The sequence below is a fragment of the Grammomys surdaster genome, unplaced genomic scaffold (genome assembly GCF_004785775.1).
Source record: "Grammomys surdaster isolate TR1022 unplaced genomic scaffold, NIH_TR_1.0 278, whole genome shotgun sequence".
Lineage (NCBI taxonomy): Eukaryota > Metazoa > Chordata > Mammalia > Rodentia > Muridae > Grammomys > Grammomys surdaster.
Genome location: NW_021604719.1, coordinates 4,582,363 through 4,595,189, shown reverse-complemented (window position 1 = coordinate 4,595,189; position 12,827 = coordinate 4,582,363).

Sequence of the window (12,827 nt, the reverse complement as noted above, 5' to 3'; positions counted from 1 at the left end):
TTGTGAGCATGGGGAATTATAGCCACATGCTGCTGCTCATTATCAGAAGGAAATATCATACCAAGTGTCATTAATCTTGGAAAATATCAAGATACAAATTCAAAAGCTGTTTCCTTCTGGGCATCTATACAAAAACATTAGAAATAGTTGGACATAGTGGTGCAGGAGGATCTCTGTGAGTGTGAGGCCAGCCTGGTCTACACAGCAAGGTCCAGGATGGCCAGGACTACATAGACACCCTGTCTCAAAAATCTAAAAACAAACAAACAAACAAACAAACAAACAAAACCATTAGAAATAGCATTAAAAACCTTTAAAAGGGAAATCAAAAACTGTAAGTTAAACAGTTGTAAGTCAGGATAGTGTGTATATTATCCTCATTTAAGACAAGCGAAATATAAGAAGATTCCTATTTTAGCCAAATAATTTTAACAAACTCATACTAGATTTGTTGTGAGTGTAATTGAAAAGCCACTTGCTTTGAGAGCCATGAGCACCTGAGCAGCCGTGGCAACACAGTCTACTTTTATGTTCCCAAGTTCTAACATCTCTCTCAGCAACTACTGAATAAGTCAACCCTCTCTTGGAGAGGTCCTCATGAGAATCACCAGTATTGCCTAGGTTCCATTATTTAGGCTTGCTGCCGCTATTGTTTGATTAAGGTACTGTGAACCGGTAAAGAGTCCTGAATTCAAAAGGATCCATTTCCTGGTAGGAACTGGTCTGAGGGTCCGTAAGTGTGTGGAGGTGAAGAAGACCTGCAGTGTCAGTATTGCTGGAAGCCATCAAGAGCATCAGTCATTGCTGCCCATTGACGCCTTCCCTTAGCAAGTAATAAAAGACAAGTCCAAATTCCTTCCTTCCGGAAGCTCTCAGATCTGCTTTGAGGAGTTCTGTAATCAAGTGAGTACAGGATATCCAACACAAACGTCAGAAGCACAGTTCATCCAGAAGCATAAGTAAAGGGACTGTGAGCTGTCCCCAGAAGAAGAGAAACCAAGAAAGTCAAAACACATCTAAAAGAGCTTCTAAAAGAACAGGAGAACTCCAGAGAAGGATGGAATAGAAAAGTCATTGGCTGTTGGGGAAGGGGCTTGCTCCTAGCTAGGACTAAATAAGTCTATGTGTGGCAGAAGGGTTAACTTGGGTTGAAAGCCGAAGGTAGCCTTTGTGTGATGATGTAGACTCCAAGATGTGCCTTTCTAAATGACAAAAAACCTGTACGCCGGGCCACAAGGCAGACAAAACAAGACAACCAAGAGGGAACTAGCAGAAGTGTATACATTCAGGACCTCCAGCAGTTCCCTGTTGGGAATTCCTTACATGATTTTACACAGTTTCCAACCTGAACAGAGTACTGTAGGTGAGTATGACACACAGGCTAACAGGTTTGGTTTTGTTTTAAGATTTATTTATTTTATGTATGTGAGTACACTGTGGCTCTCTTCAGGCACACCAGAAGAGGGCGTCAGATTCCATTACGGATGGTTGTGAGCCACCATGTGGTTGCTGAGAATTGAACTCAGGACCTCTGGAAGAGCAACTAGTTCCCTTAACTGCTGAGCCACCTCTCCAGCCCCCTAACAGTTTGTTTTTGTTTTTGTTTTTGTTTTGTTTTAAAACCCTCCTCGCCTAGTCGATTTTATCCAGTATTTTGTTACAGGCATGAGAAGATAACTAATACAGATGGGTTATTTAAGAAAGGGGGAAAGGTACCCTGCTACTGAACACAGGTTTTTACTGTTGCTGGGGGGAATAATCAAAGCTGTGATCTCCCAAGTCCTTGATTACATTACTGCAAACAACAATTTAAAATCACTCATGGTTTCACATTTAAAGGCATCGTTTACCCCATACATTTTTTTCTTTAATGAATGGATTGTAGCCAGGGTTTTCACTTTAAATTTCTTATGTATACAAACTAAGCTTCTACTTAGGAAACTTATTTAAAAGCAATTTTTAAAAAAATTTTAATGTTTATTTTTATTGGATATTTTATTTACATTTCAAATGTTATCCCCTTTCCCAGTCCCCCATCCCCCAAAGCCCCCTATCCCGTTCCCCTCTGCTTCTATGAGGTTGCTCCCCCACCCACCTACCCACTCCTACCTCCCTGCCAACACATTCCCCTACCCTGGGGCACTGAGCCTTCACAGGACCTCTCCTCCATTGATGCCCAACAAGGCCATCCCCTGCTACATATGTGGCTGGAGCCACGGGTCCCTCCATGTGTACTCCTTGGTTGGTGGTTTAGTCCTTGGAAGCTCTGGAGAATCTGGTTGGTTGATATTGTTGTTCTTCCTATGGGGTCACAAACCCCTTAAGCTCCTTCAGTCCTTTCTCTAACTCCTCCATTGGGGTCCCTGTGCTCAGTCCAATGCTTGGCTGTAAGCATCCTAACAAGGTTTTTTTTTTTTTTTTTGTAATTATTTTGTTATACTACTCTTTTATTTACTATTATAACAAATACTCTGCTGGAAATGTAATTATTATGCTAATGCTGTATTACTAGTTGATTTACCAATATCATGACACCCTTATTTCTCCATGGAATATTTCCCAGTCCCAAGACACAGTTGTATTTGCTATAACATCAATTTGGTTCTATTAGTCTCTCTTCCACAAATACCTTCTGTTGCTTGTTCAGTGAAAACTACAGCTATCTGGTACATTTTTAAAAGGCTTTGTTTTCTATTTTTTTAGATATCTTTAAAAAAAAATATGTGTGAGTGTTTTGCCTGCATGGATGTCTGTGCACCCTGTGCATGCCTGGTACCTGCAGAAGTCAGAAGAGGGAATCTGGTTCCCTGGAATGGGAGTTATGGATGGTTGTGAACCTCCACGTGTCTGTGCTAGGAACAGAACTCGGGTCCTCTGTTCTTAACTGCTGAGCCAGCTCTCCAGCTCTCTAACAAAAGCTTTAAGGTAGGCATCCTCCTTAGCAAATTTATTGTAAAGGTGAAGATCTTTGCAAAACTTCAGCTACAACAAGAAGTTTTGGGTAAATTTTAAAATTGAAAAGAAAGTAAAAGACAATAAGTGACTTTATCAAGAAAACATGTGATATTATAAACATCTGATGTTGTTTGAATAAGAATGGCCTCCAGGGGGGTCAGATATTTGAATGCTGGTTATCAGTGAGTACCACTATTTGGGGGGCATGATGAGGTGTCACTTTGTTGGAGTAGGAGAGGCCATGTTGGATGAAGTGTGTCAGGGAGGTGGGCTTCGAGGTTTTAAAAAGCCCAAGCCAGGCCCAGAAGCATTCTCTCTTCCTGCTGCCCGTGGAACCAGATACAGAGCTCTTAGCTCCTTCTCCAGCACCTTCGCATCCTGTATCCCACTGTGCTCTCTCATGACAACAGCAGACTAAACTTCTAAAGCTGTAAGCCAACTCCAATTAAATGCCTTCCTTCATTAGAGTTGTCATGGTCATGGTGTCTCTTCACAGCAACAGAACAGTGACTAAGAAAATAACTAAAATGGTGTTGTACAGGTTTATAAGTAAAAGCTAATATATAATATAATATATATAATAAATATAATATAATATATAATATATATAATATAATATAATATAATATAATATAATATAATATAATAATTTAGGGGTAAATATATTATTGATAAGAAAGAAGATATAAGAATGTGGAGGATTTTAAATCTTTTCTTTGTGACATAGTTTGGTAGTTCTTTCCTAGGAATTTAATCATGCCTTTTAATTTGCTAACTTATTTCCCTTATTTGCCTATAATAATATCATTGTGCGGTCATTTGTATCTACGGGCACCTTTTTTACTCATCACACCATTTATTTATGCCTTATTTCAGACATTTTCCATTCTAAAGAGAATGAACTCCTTAGCTCTCATCTTTTTTTTATATATTTTTATGGTCCACGTCTAATATGTCTACAAACACTCATAACATTTTTATATTCTGCTGTATTTCTGCTGTAGTTCCACTCTCATAAGATATAGCCTTAGTTTATTGGTTCTCATTCCTCTGCCCCCTAGTAGAGCTACAAAAATAACCATTGCTAGGCCTTGCCTCCGCTAGCCCTTCTCTCTCCTCTCAACATTTCTCTCTTGTATGTATAAAACAAACACGTCCAAGCCCAACAGATGGTGCAAAAGACCTACTCCAGAAAAGAGGTTTCTTTCAGTGGTAGGGAGAGAACTGAGACCCTTGTACATTAAAACTAAAATATCTTCAAAGTAAAACAGACCCCTTGCTATTTCAAGAATTCCACGAGGGAAGGGTATGTTTCTGTGTGACCAGGCCCATGTCAACATGTACACAGTTAAGAAATGTCCATCCCTGACAGGTAAGATTCATTTGCCTGTTATTCTACAGTCAAAGAGGGGACATTCCAAAATAGGACAGAGCATGTGCAATAAGGTCAGAGGAGGCTTCAGTGTGAAGTATCTGCATAGCGCAGAAACACGAGCAAACAGAGGAGGCTCCAGAGTGAGGTATCTGCCCTAGTGGAATAACAGAAGCAAACCAGAAAATTAAACATTTCACGATGAGCTACTCTCCCATCTCAGTCAGAATGACTTACTATCATAAAATTAAATGACATGTGAGAAAAAGGGCGCATGAAAAGATGAGCATTATGTGCTGCTGGTGGGGACATAAACTGATGTAGTCACAATATAAGCCAATATGGAACTACCATGTGTCTCAGTTATACCACAGTCTGATCTATCCCCCAAAGACTACGTCAACATACTGCAGAAATACTTACATGCTCATGTTTATACTACACTATCTGTGACAGCCAGGAAGTAGAGCCAGCTTAGATGTCCAGCAGCATATGGAATCTTTTTTAGCCATAAAGAAGGATGCAATCATGATATTTGCTAGAAAATAGACGGAAATGAAAATAATTACATTAGGTGAAATAAGCCAGACTCAAAACCACATATAGAAGCTGGATTTCTCTCATACGGAGATCCTGAATTTAAAAGGGGTATGTGTGTGTGTGGTGTTGAAACTATCGAGGAGAAGGTGTGAGCATGAGGGAAGTGATGAAAGAGAGTAAGCATACAAGAACAGTAGGTGTCCATCTGGCAAAGACTTTCTTTCTTGCTCGGATAGGCTTTTACTCAGAATCATTACTAGACACATAAAACTCACCAAGTCAATGGCTTCCAGATTCTTGTCTCATTAATCCCAAGACTCACAGAGCACAAAGGCTCTCTTTTATAATGATGTATTTTATTATTGGAAGTTTAAGAAAAAGAAAGTGCAGAACTCCCATCCAAAACCTGATAATTAAACCCATTCTTTTATATGCTAACTTCAAGTATGGATAAATAAGTGCTGGCAAAAATAAAGAAGCAGGCGGGGGGGAGGGGGACAAAACAAAAATCCCTTATGAACCATCAAACTCTTCTAGGAGGTCCCAGAGAAAACCACTGATATAAAACAACATTTTCGCTGGGCGATGGTGGCGCACGCCTTTAATCCCAGCACTTGGGAGGCAGAGGCAGGCAGATTTCTGAGTTCAAGGCCAGCCTGGTCTACAGAGTGAGTTCCAGGACAGCCAGGGCTACACAGAGAAACCCTGTCTCAAAAAAAAAAAAAAAAAAAAACCAAACATTTTCATTGTACTATTAAGAAAGTGATTCATTGGACAAGTATATGTTAAATATAGAAAAACATATATAATGCAAAACAAAATCATTAGATGCTTTTAAAGAAAACCATCAAAAAGTCTGCTTGAAATCCACCCATAAATTCAACAATAATGTTTTTCAAAAATTTGACAGTGGGCAATAAATTCGGATTTATAATATACTAAGGTTTTTGATTTGCAATCTTGGCACCATTTAAATCCATTTTATGGTTGAATGTGACTATAGAAACTATAAAAACTTCAGCATTCAATTTTTCTTGAGTGACACAAGCATGCCCCTAGGTTATATTTAGATATGAGGCTTATTTATATCAGCCAAAACATCATTAGGCTGCTTTCTTCATAGACTATAAGTTTTAAATGCAACTATAAGCCATTACACGAAGTAATTTGATAGCATAAGGTCAGAAGTCCCACAAAAAATGATCTAAATAATGTGTATTCTACAACTTATTTAAATACAGTTACATAAAGTTTCTTTCTAGAAGAGATAGGTCCGTGGATAAGAGCACTTATTACTTTTGCAGAAGACATGAGTTCAGTCCCCAGCATGTCTTGGTGGTTCGTAACCCTCTGTCATTCCAATCATTGTAGATCTATGTCCCCTGATGACCTCAGGCACTGCATATATGTAGGTAAAACACTTGTTCATATCAAAATACAATAAATGAATTAAAAAACAAATAATTATCTTCAATACAAATCCAAACCTAAAACTATTCTTAGGAAGTTTTCCTTTCTCAGACCACGAAGTCCTGTTATTTACAAAGAGTTTACTACCTGATATCGTTTATTTCTGGCCAAAAGAAGGTGTGTGAGTTAAAAACTCTCAGATGCTGCTTCCCAACTTACAATACTATCGAGTTCATATCTTGTTTTGTCTTGTTTTGTTTTGTTTTGTGTATCACTAGCTGTACTAGAACTCTTGTTGTAGAACAGGCTTGTCTCAAGAAAGCAGACAAATGATAAATCCAAAGGTCTGTGGATTGGGCAGTAGATAGAATGGGTCCTGAATTCTGTGTCCCCTCCTCTGCTAGCACTGTCACATTAAGCCTGTGATTTCACTTGTAATAAAGTCAGGACATTTGTATTAACCTGGCTCAAAGATCTAGCTGCTGACTCTCAGTACCAGATGAACCTTCTTATCCTTCGCTTTAGGATCAAGGACTGTATTTTGGTTTTTCCAATTCTGCCAGCAGAGGGCACCAGAGAGCGAGCTTGCACTCTCCGTTTTCTTCTTGTTTCTCTGCTCAGCCCCATTTGCTTTGCTTGTTAGATTTCATTTCACAGGCTTTCCCCTCAGTATTTCAAACTACTCTTACTCCCAGATGGGACATCTGCACCTGATGACCACTCCTTTCTCAGAAATCTGAATGCAGTTCCACGCCCCCCTCCCTTTGTTTTTGATTTTTCTAATTTGCCAGGACAATGGAGCCAAGCAATTCCCCAAGAAGTGCACCAGGGCCACGGCCACGGCCCATATGAGCCCTTGAGTAGCTGAGGTAGCCCAGCTATCTCTATGGCATACTCTCTCTGGGACAGCGAGCTGCTTGCACCTTGTAGCTCCTACCTTGGTGTCCTGTCACTGTCCGTCGGTCCTTACATTTCAGCTCTCCTCCACTAATCCCTTACGTTGAGTTCTCTCAGCGAGCAGACAGGGTCTAAGTTCCTAATCAGACCCTTACTGATACAAGAGAGTCTCAAGAAAAGAGGTTGCATTTAGGCTGGACTCTTGCTTTAGTGTGGAACATACAGCTCTGTTGCCTAGTGTCGTTATAAGGTGTCTAGATAGGAAGAGAAGATTTGGAGGTCATTGAGGATGGACCTTCACAATCTGCCTTGAATCCCACCATCCATTTCCCTGGTAACATACCAGTTTTAAGAGAAGCATCATATTCAATGCTTCTTAAGACTTACAACAATCATATGAAAGGGTGGGAGCGTCAGGGCTTTGTGGATCCCTGTTAAGGGAAAGCTCCTTCCTCCTGCTCAACAGAACAGAATCTGAGTTCTTCCTCTGACCCTGGGTGGGAGCAAATTCCTGGAAACAGAAGAAAATTCAGTTCTACTTCTAATTTATTCCCTTAAGAGTTCATCTAACATGGGCTATCAGTCACCTGGCCAGGAAACCAGCCCTCAGGAAAGCTGATTTGTCAGGAGACCAGTTAAGGAGATTGGAAGATAATTATACCTTTAGTGAGACAGTATACTTATTCATCCCAGAAGCCCTTCCCTTCATTTAGTTGCTTGCAGATCCTTACTGCTAAGCCTATCCACTTTTCTGAGTTCTAACTAAAAAAATACAACTTTTCATACTCACCCCACCTACCTCTTTCTTCTATACTTGCCCAAATCCTGAGGATGCTTGCCTTGACTTCTCCAACCTTTCTCAAGGATGCCTTTTCCTCCTCTCTCTGTTACTGAACCTGCCTGTTCTCTTGCACCCTAATTCAAGGAGCATGACTGCCCCTTCTCCGTTTGGATCCCTCACCAGCTGCTGAGATTCACAGCCTGCTTACCCTGATATTTTTCTGTCGGTAGCCATAATGGGGCAAGCTAATAATTAGCAGGTGATCATCCTGAAATGCTTGCCTCGGATTATTATATAATCTTCGACAAGTGTGCCCCATCCAGCAAGGCTGTAGAGGACATATTTTAGGAAATATTCCTGCCATTTATATGCTTTTCCTATTATTATTATTATTATTATTATTAAACATATGTAACAATCACTAAGCAATAGCACACCCCTTTGGAGCAGATCTCTGCAGACCCACAAAGATGTACTGTCTTGTAGTGATGCTATATAGACAAATAGGTGACTTCTTAAGTCTTAGTGATGATCCTATAAGAATTCCTAAAATTATATCAATGATTATTTAGCTCTTTTGTAGTGGGACTGGTATTAAATCTCTTTCTGATAGTCAAAACTGCAATGAGAACTCTGCCAGTCTCCCGAGTGTCATCAGTTAATTGCCCTTAGATAGTAACCAGACTCTCTCCTGCTCAGAGCACATTCCAAGGTGGTTGTAAAAGAATTAACCAAGGGTCACTAAAAGGGAACTCACAATTTATTATAGATGCTAGGACATAAGAGAAAATATTGCCTGGGTTTATCTACACAAAACTTCACTAATTTCTTAGTTATAGTTTTAAACCTTCAGTGAACCTGTGGAGGTAGACAGGTGATGGATGTTTAGTCAGATAATTACTCCTAATGGTCATGCATGTAAACATTCTCTGTTGTAAACTTCTATTTCAATTTAAGATTTGAATTTTGGTGTGAACTTGTGATGAACTTTGTAACATGTGACCATGTACTCTGTAAGATGTATAAGTACTGAGGACAAAGAGATGAGAGTGAGTTAGTTAGATAGATATAGAATAGAGAGTTAGAATAGAAGATAGAATAGAGTTTTTCCCTTTTCCCATATAGAATAGAAGTTTTTCTTTTCCCCCACTTAGGACCCTCCCGCTTTTTCTCTTAGATAGCTTTCATAGGAAACTTTTTGCACTTAGTCATAAACTATAATAACTTCTTTAAGTGTCTTTTCTCCCTGCGACCTCAAACTAGCAGACCTAAGTTAGAGCCTGGTAGTGCCTGCAGAGAGAGTACAAAGGGTATTTGCCTAATCCTCTGCTGTCCCTGGGCTGGGGTGTTAAGTGCCAGAAACAGCAGTTTCTGGACAGAGGATACCAGAGGGCAGGCCAGCTACAGTAGCCTAACCCTAGGTCTTACCCCCTGCCAACGCTCTTCCCATCTTCCTCAGCTGCCTCAAGAAGAACTGACAAGGAAGAGAAGAAAGAAGACTCACCTTCTCCTCCCACCAAGCCGGGGCTGGCTCCTGGCATTTTTCAATCAAAACATAATAAAATGATATCCAAAATTCTTTCTGAGTCCCTTTCAATGAAACTCCAAGTGTACAAAGGGAACCCCACATTGCTCAGTAGCATTGTTATCTTTAATCAGTCAACACTTGGGGTGGGTTACAGGGATATGCAGCCAGTTGCAGCATTTGTAGGGCATAGATCCCAAGACCCCATAGACACCAAGACAAGCAAAACTTCAGTCAACCGTGTGGACTGACGTAGCACTTTCATGTAAACTATTCACCTCTTTCTTTATTATTTAACTTATCTCTAGGTGTTGCGTATAAAATGGAATCTCTCAGAGTAAGACACATCAGGGGTTGGGGAGCAGCAAATCCCAGTTTTATATAATATAAAGACACTTAGGACCAGGCAAAGTCTGACCTCAGGACTCCCAATCATGAATTTTGTGCCTTCAAAAATGTAAACTAAATAAACGTCACTTTATACAAGTAGTAAGTTTTGGACATGTAGCAACATGAGAGAACCAGGCAACTCTAAGTGTTTAGCCACAAGGAATTCCTGAGACTTCAGGCCAACTCTTCAGGCAGCTGTAGATAGCCTCGTAAGCTTCATTCATAGTCTGTGGTCTGGTCCCAGCAACCTGAATCCCAAATCAAGGGAGTGCCTCAGAATTTGGGGCAAGATAGCCTCCAAAAACCAAGAGCTTTGTGCTGAACCTGGGTAAAGACTCAGCAATCTGAGCCTATTCATCAATTCTACAGCATCATTGTGTGCAGCAGCAAGCAGAGCAGTCTGAAGGACGGAGGAACCTGTCTTTCCCTTCCAGCCTGGGAGCATCTCTTCAGCCATGCTTGGGCTGACCATCAAGGAGCCAGATGGACGTCATTTCAAGTTCTCCAACTACCTCAACAGAGAGGCCATCAACTACACGGGAGCAGAGGGAGAGTTCAGGATCAAGTCTGGGACCTATGAGAGAAGCCAGTCAGCTAACCCACAGCGCCCCAAAGAGGCAGCTGCCTCTGCTCTCCACGACCCCCCGGCGGGGGGGCGCCCCCGCAGAAGAAAGCCTGCATTTTTGTAGCTGCTCTATGATGTTCTATAAGATGTTTCATTGCAATGCAAATTCAATTCACAGCCCCATCAAGTCACCAGTGTGAAAATTAGGGCCTTGGTTGAGAAGTGGAGAGGTTCTGAAACTTGAAATAAGGATCCCTCATTGAGCTGTGTCTGTTTGGTTTTGTTTGTATGTTTTTTGCTTTTCATGTTCCCGATATCTGTTTAACAAACCTAGAATTTAGGTCTCTTTGTTAAAATAAACGAACAGAACATTAGTGTGATTTATTTTGTTTGTTTGTTTGTTTGTTTGTTTTTAATCCACAAGAATAGACACTGCCTAGCAGGGATGAGCGGTTTTTAGCAGAGAATTCTGTACAGCGCATGCTCAGTGTATCCTGTAGGAAGTGCTAGCTGAAGGTGTAGTGCTTCCTGCCGGTTACATCACTTGCCAGCTTCAATAAGCCACTTGTAATTAGTTAGGTCACAACTTCTCTGTCTCTCTCGATTCCTTCCTAAAATAAATATATTTTCTCTATGCTTTGGGGTTTGGCTGGTGGGGATGAAGGAGACTATCAACCTTTTGAAGAGACTAGAGCCGTCTGTTCTTCATTACAGAACATTCCAAGGATGATCTCCGAGTGAAGCTTGAGATTTAGCAACAGAATTATTCCTGCTCCTGAGAATCTGTGGGGTTAACAGCTATGTTTAGCTCAAATGAGATAGGCTAAAATTAAGCACCATTTCTGAATGATACCGTGATCACTGCACAGGTAGAAATCCCAGCGTCCTGCAAATCCCATAGTTAGAGCCCCACTTCAGTCTTCAGGCTCGTACTTCCAAGCTTTCAGCCTAGAACGCTTATCTCTTCAAAATGGCCGCTTTCTTCAGGCTAGAAGCATAAGTGATAGCTGTGTCCTACTCTGCTCCGCTTTAAGTGTGCGAGAGGGGAAGAAAAGCTTCATCACCTGCTATTCCTTTTCCATAAAAATCAAGAGAATTAGAAGTATAGTTCCGCCCAAGACAGGAAAGTTGGAAAGTTTCCTTCCTCCCTCCCTCCCTCCCTCCCTCCCTCCCTCCCTCTCTCTCTCTCTCTCTCTCCAATTAAAACTTAAAAACAAAACTTTAAAAATTGAATCAAGTCAAAATAACTTTTATTCATCTACTGACATTTTCTCCAAGAAGGAAGGTGGTGAAGGGGTGGCAAGCCGGTGGAAGCTGCCAGGAGGATACCCAGCCCAGAAGTTTTTATTCACATCCGTTAAATCACGTTAGTCACAGGAACAGAATGCACAGCTGTATGCAAGGCATTGTATAGTCACATCTTCTGGGTTTGCAAAAGATTCCCTATCAGGTATATGAGTTTGCAGCGTGCCATTTAAGCATTACTATGGAGTAGAGGAGTTTGGCTCATTAGCACAATGACCTTATGCTGCTTTCACTACGTATGTGTACAAAACCTTCTCCAGAAAACTCTGAGGTGTTTTAGTAATGTGAAATGTTACAAGTTCCAAATCGACATTTGAATGTGTAATGACTGACTATTTAATTTTGTATTCCTTTAGTGTTACTTTTGTGTAATACTTGTGTGACATGCACATGGATGAGGTGGCAGACCGTGACCTATTTTTCTTTCCATCACTTGTCTCTTCCTCTGTGCTGTTCACCAGTCCTGTTTTCTCTTTAATTGCATTTTCTGTCCCTAGAATACAGTCTTTCTCTTGTTACGTAATTCCTCTCATTAACGAAGTCACCCAAAACAAACTTCTAAGTTTCTAGTCTTTTCTAGAAGTTTTAAGGACTTTCCATAGCCAATATATTCATTAATCTTTACAATACTACTGTGAGGTAGATAGGAGGTAACACAATTTTTACCCCCATTCTAGAAATAAACACCAACAAAATGTAAAGAAAGAAGCCCTAGATGAGCTACAGTGTCTGAAGTAGGAGGCATGTGCTCTGTGGTCTAAGCTCATTCCATGTGTCTCAGTGCCTCAGTGACTCTGTCAAGTCCATGGGCCCCCATTGCAAGTTGGTTCAATGTAGCCAAGTGAATTTATTCTCCTGTGTACAAAATGATGCTAACTGTGCTGTGGTCTGACATTTGATTCTCTTCATGTGGAGTTTTTCCTTAGCTCAGATTAATCTGCAGCAGTTAACTGCCCTTGACCTCAGCCACTCTGAAAGAGTGGCCTCCAAGGTGAATACACAGAGCCCTGGGGCAGAACTTTCATCCCACCCCACCCCCCTCAGAGATCCTGGGGGCATTTTGCAGATTCTACAATTATTTGTCCTT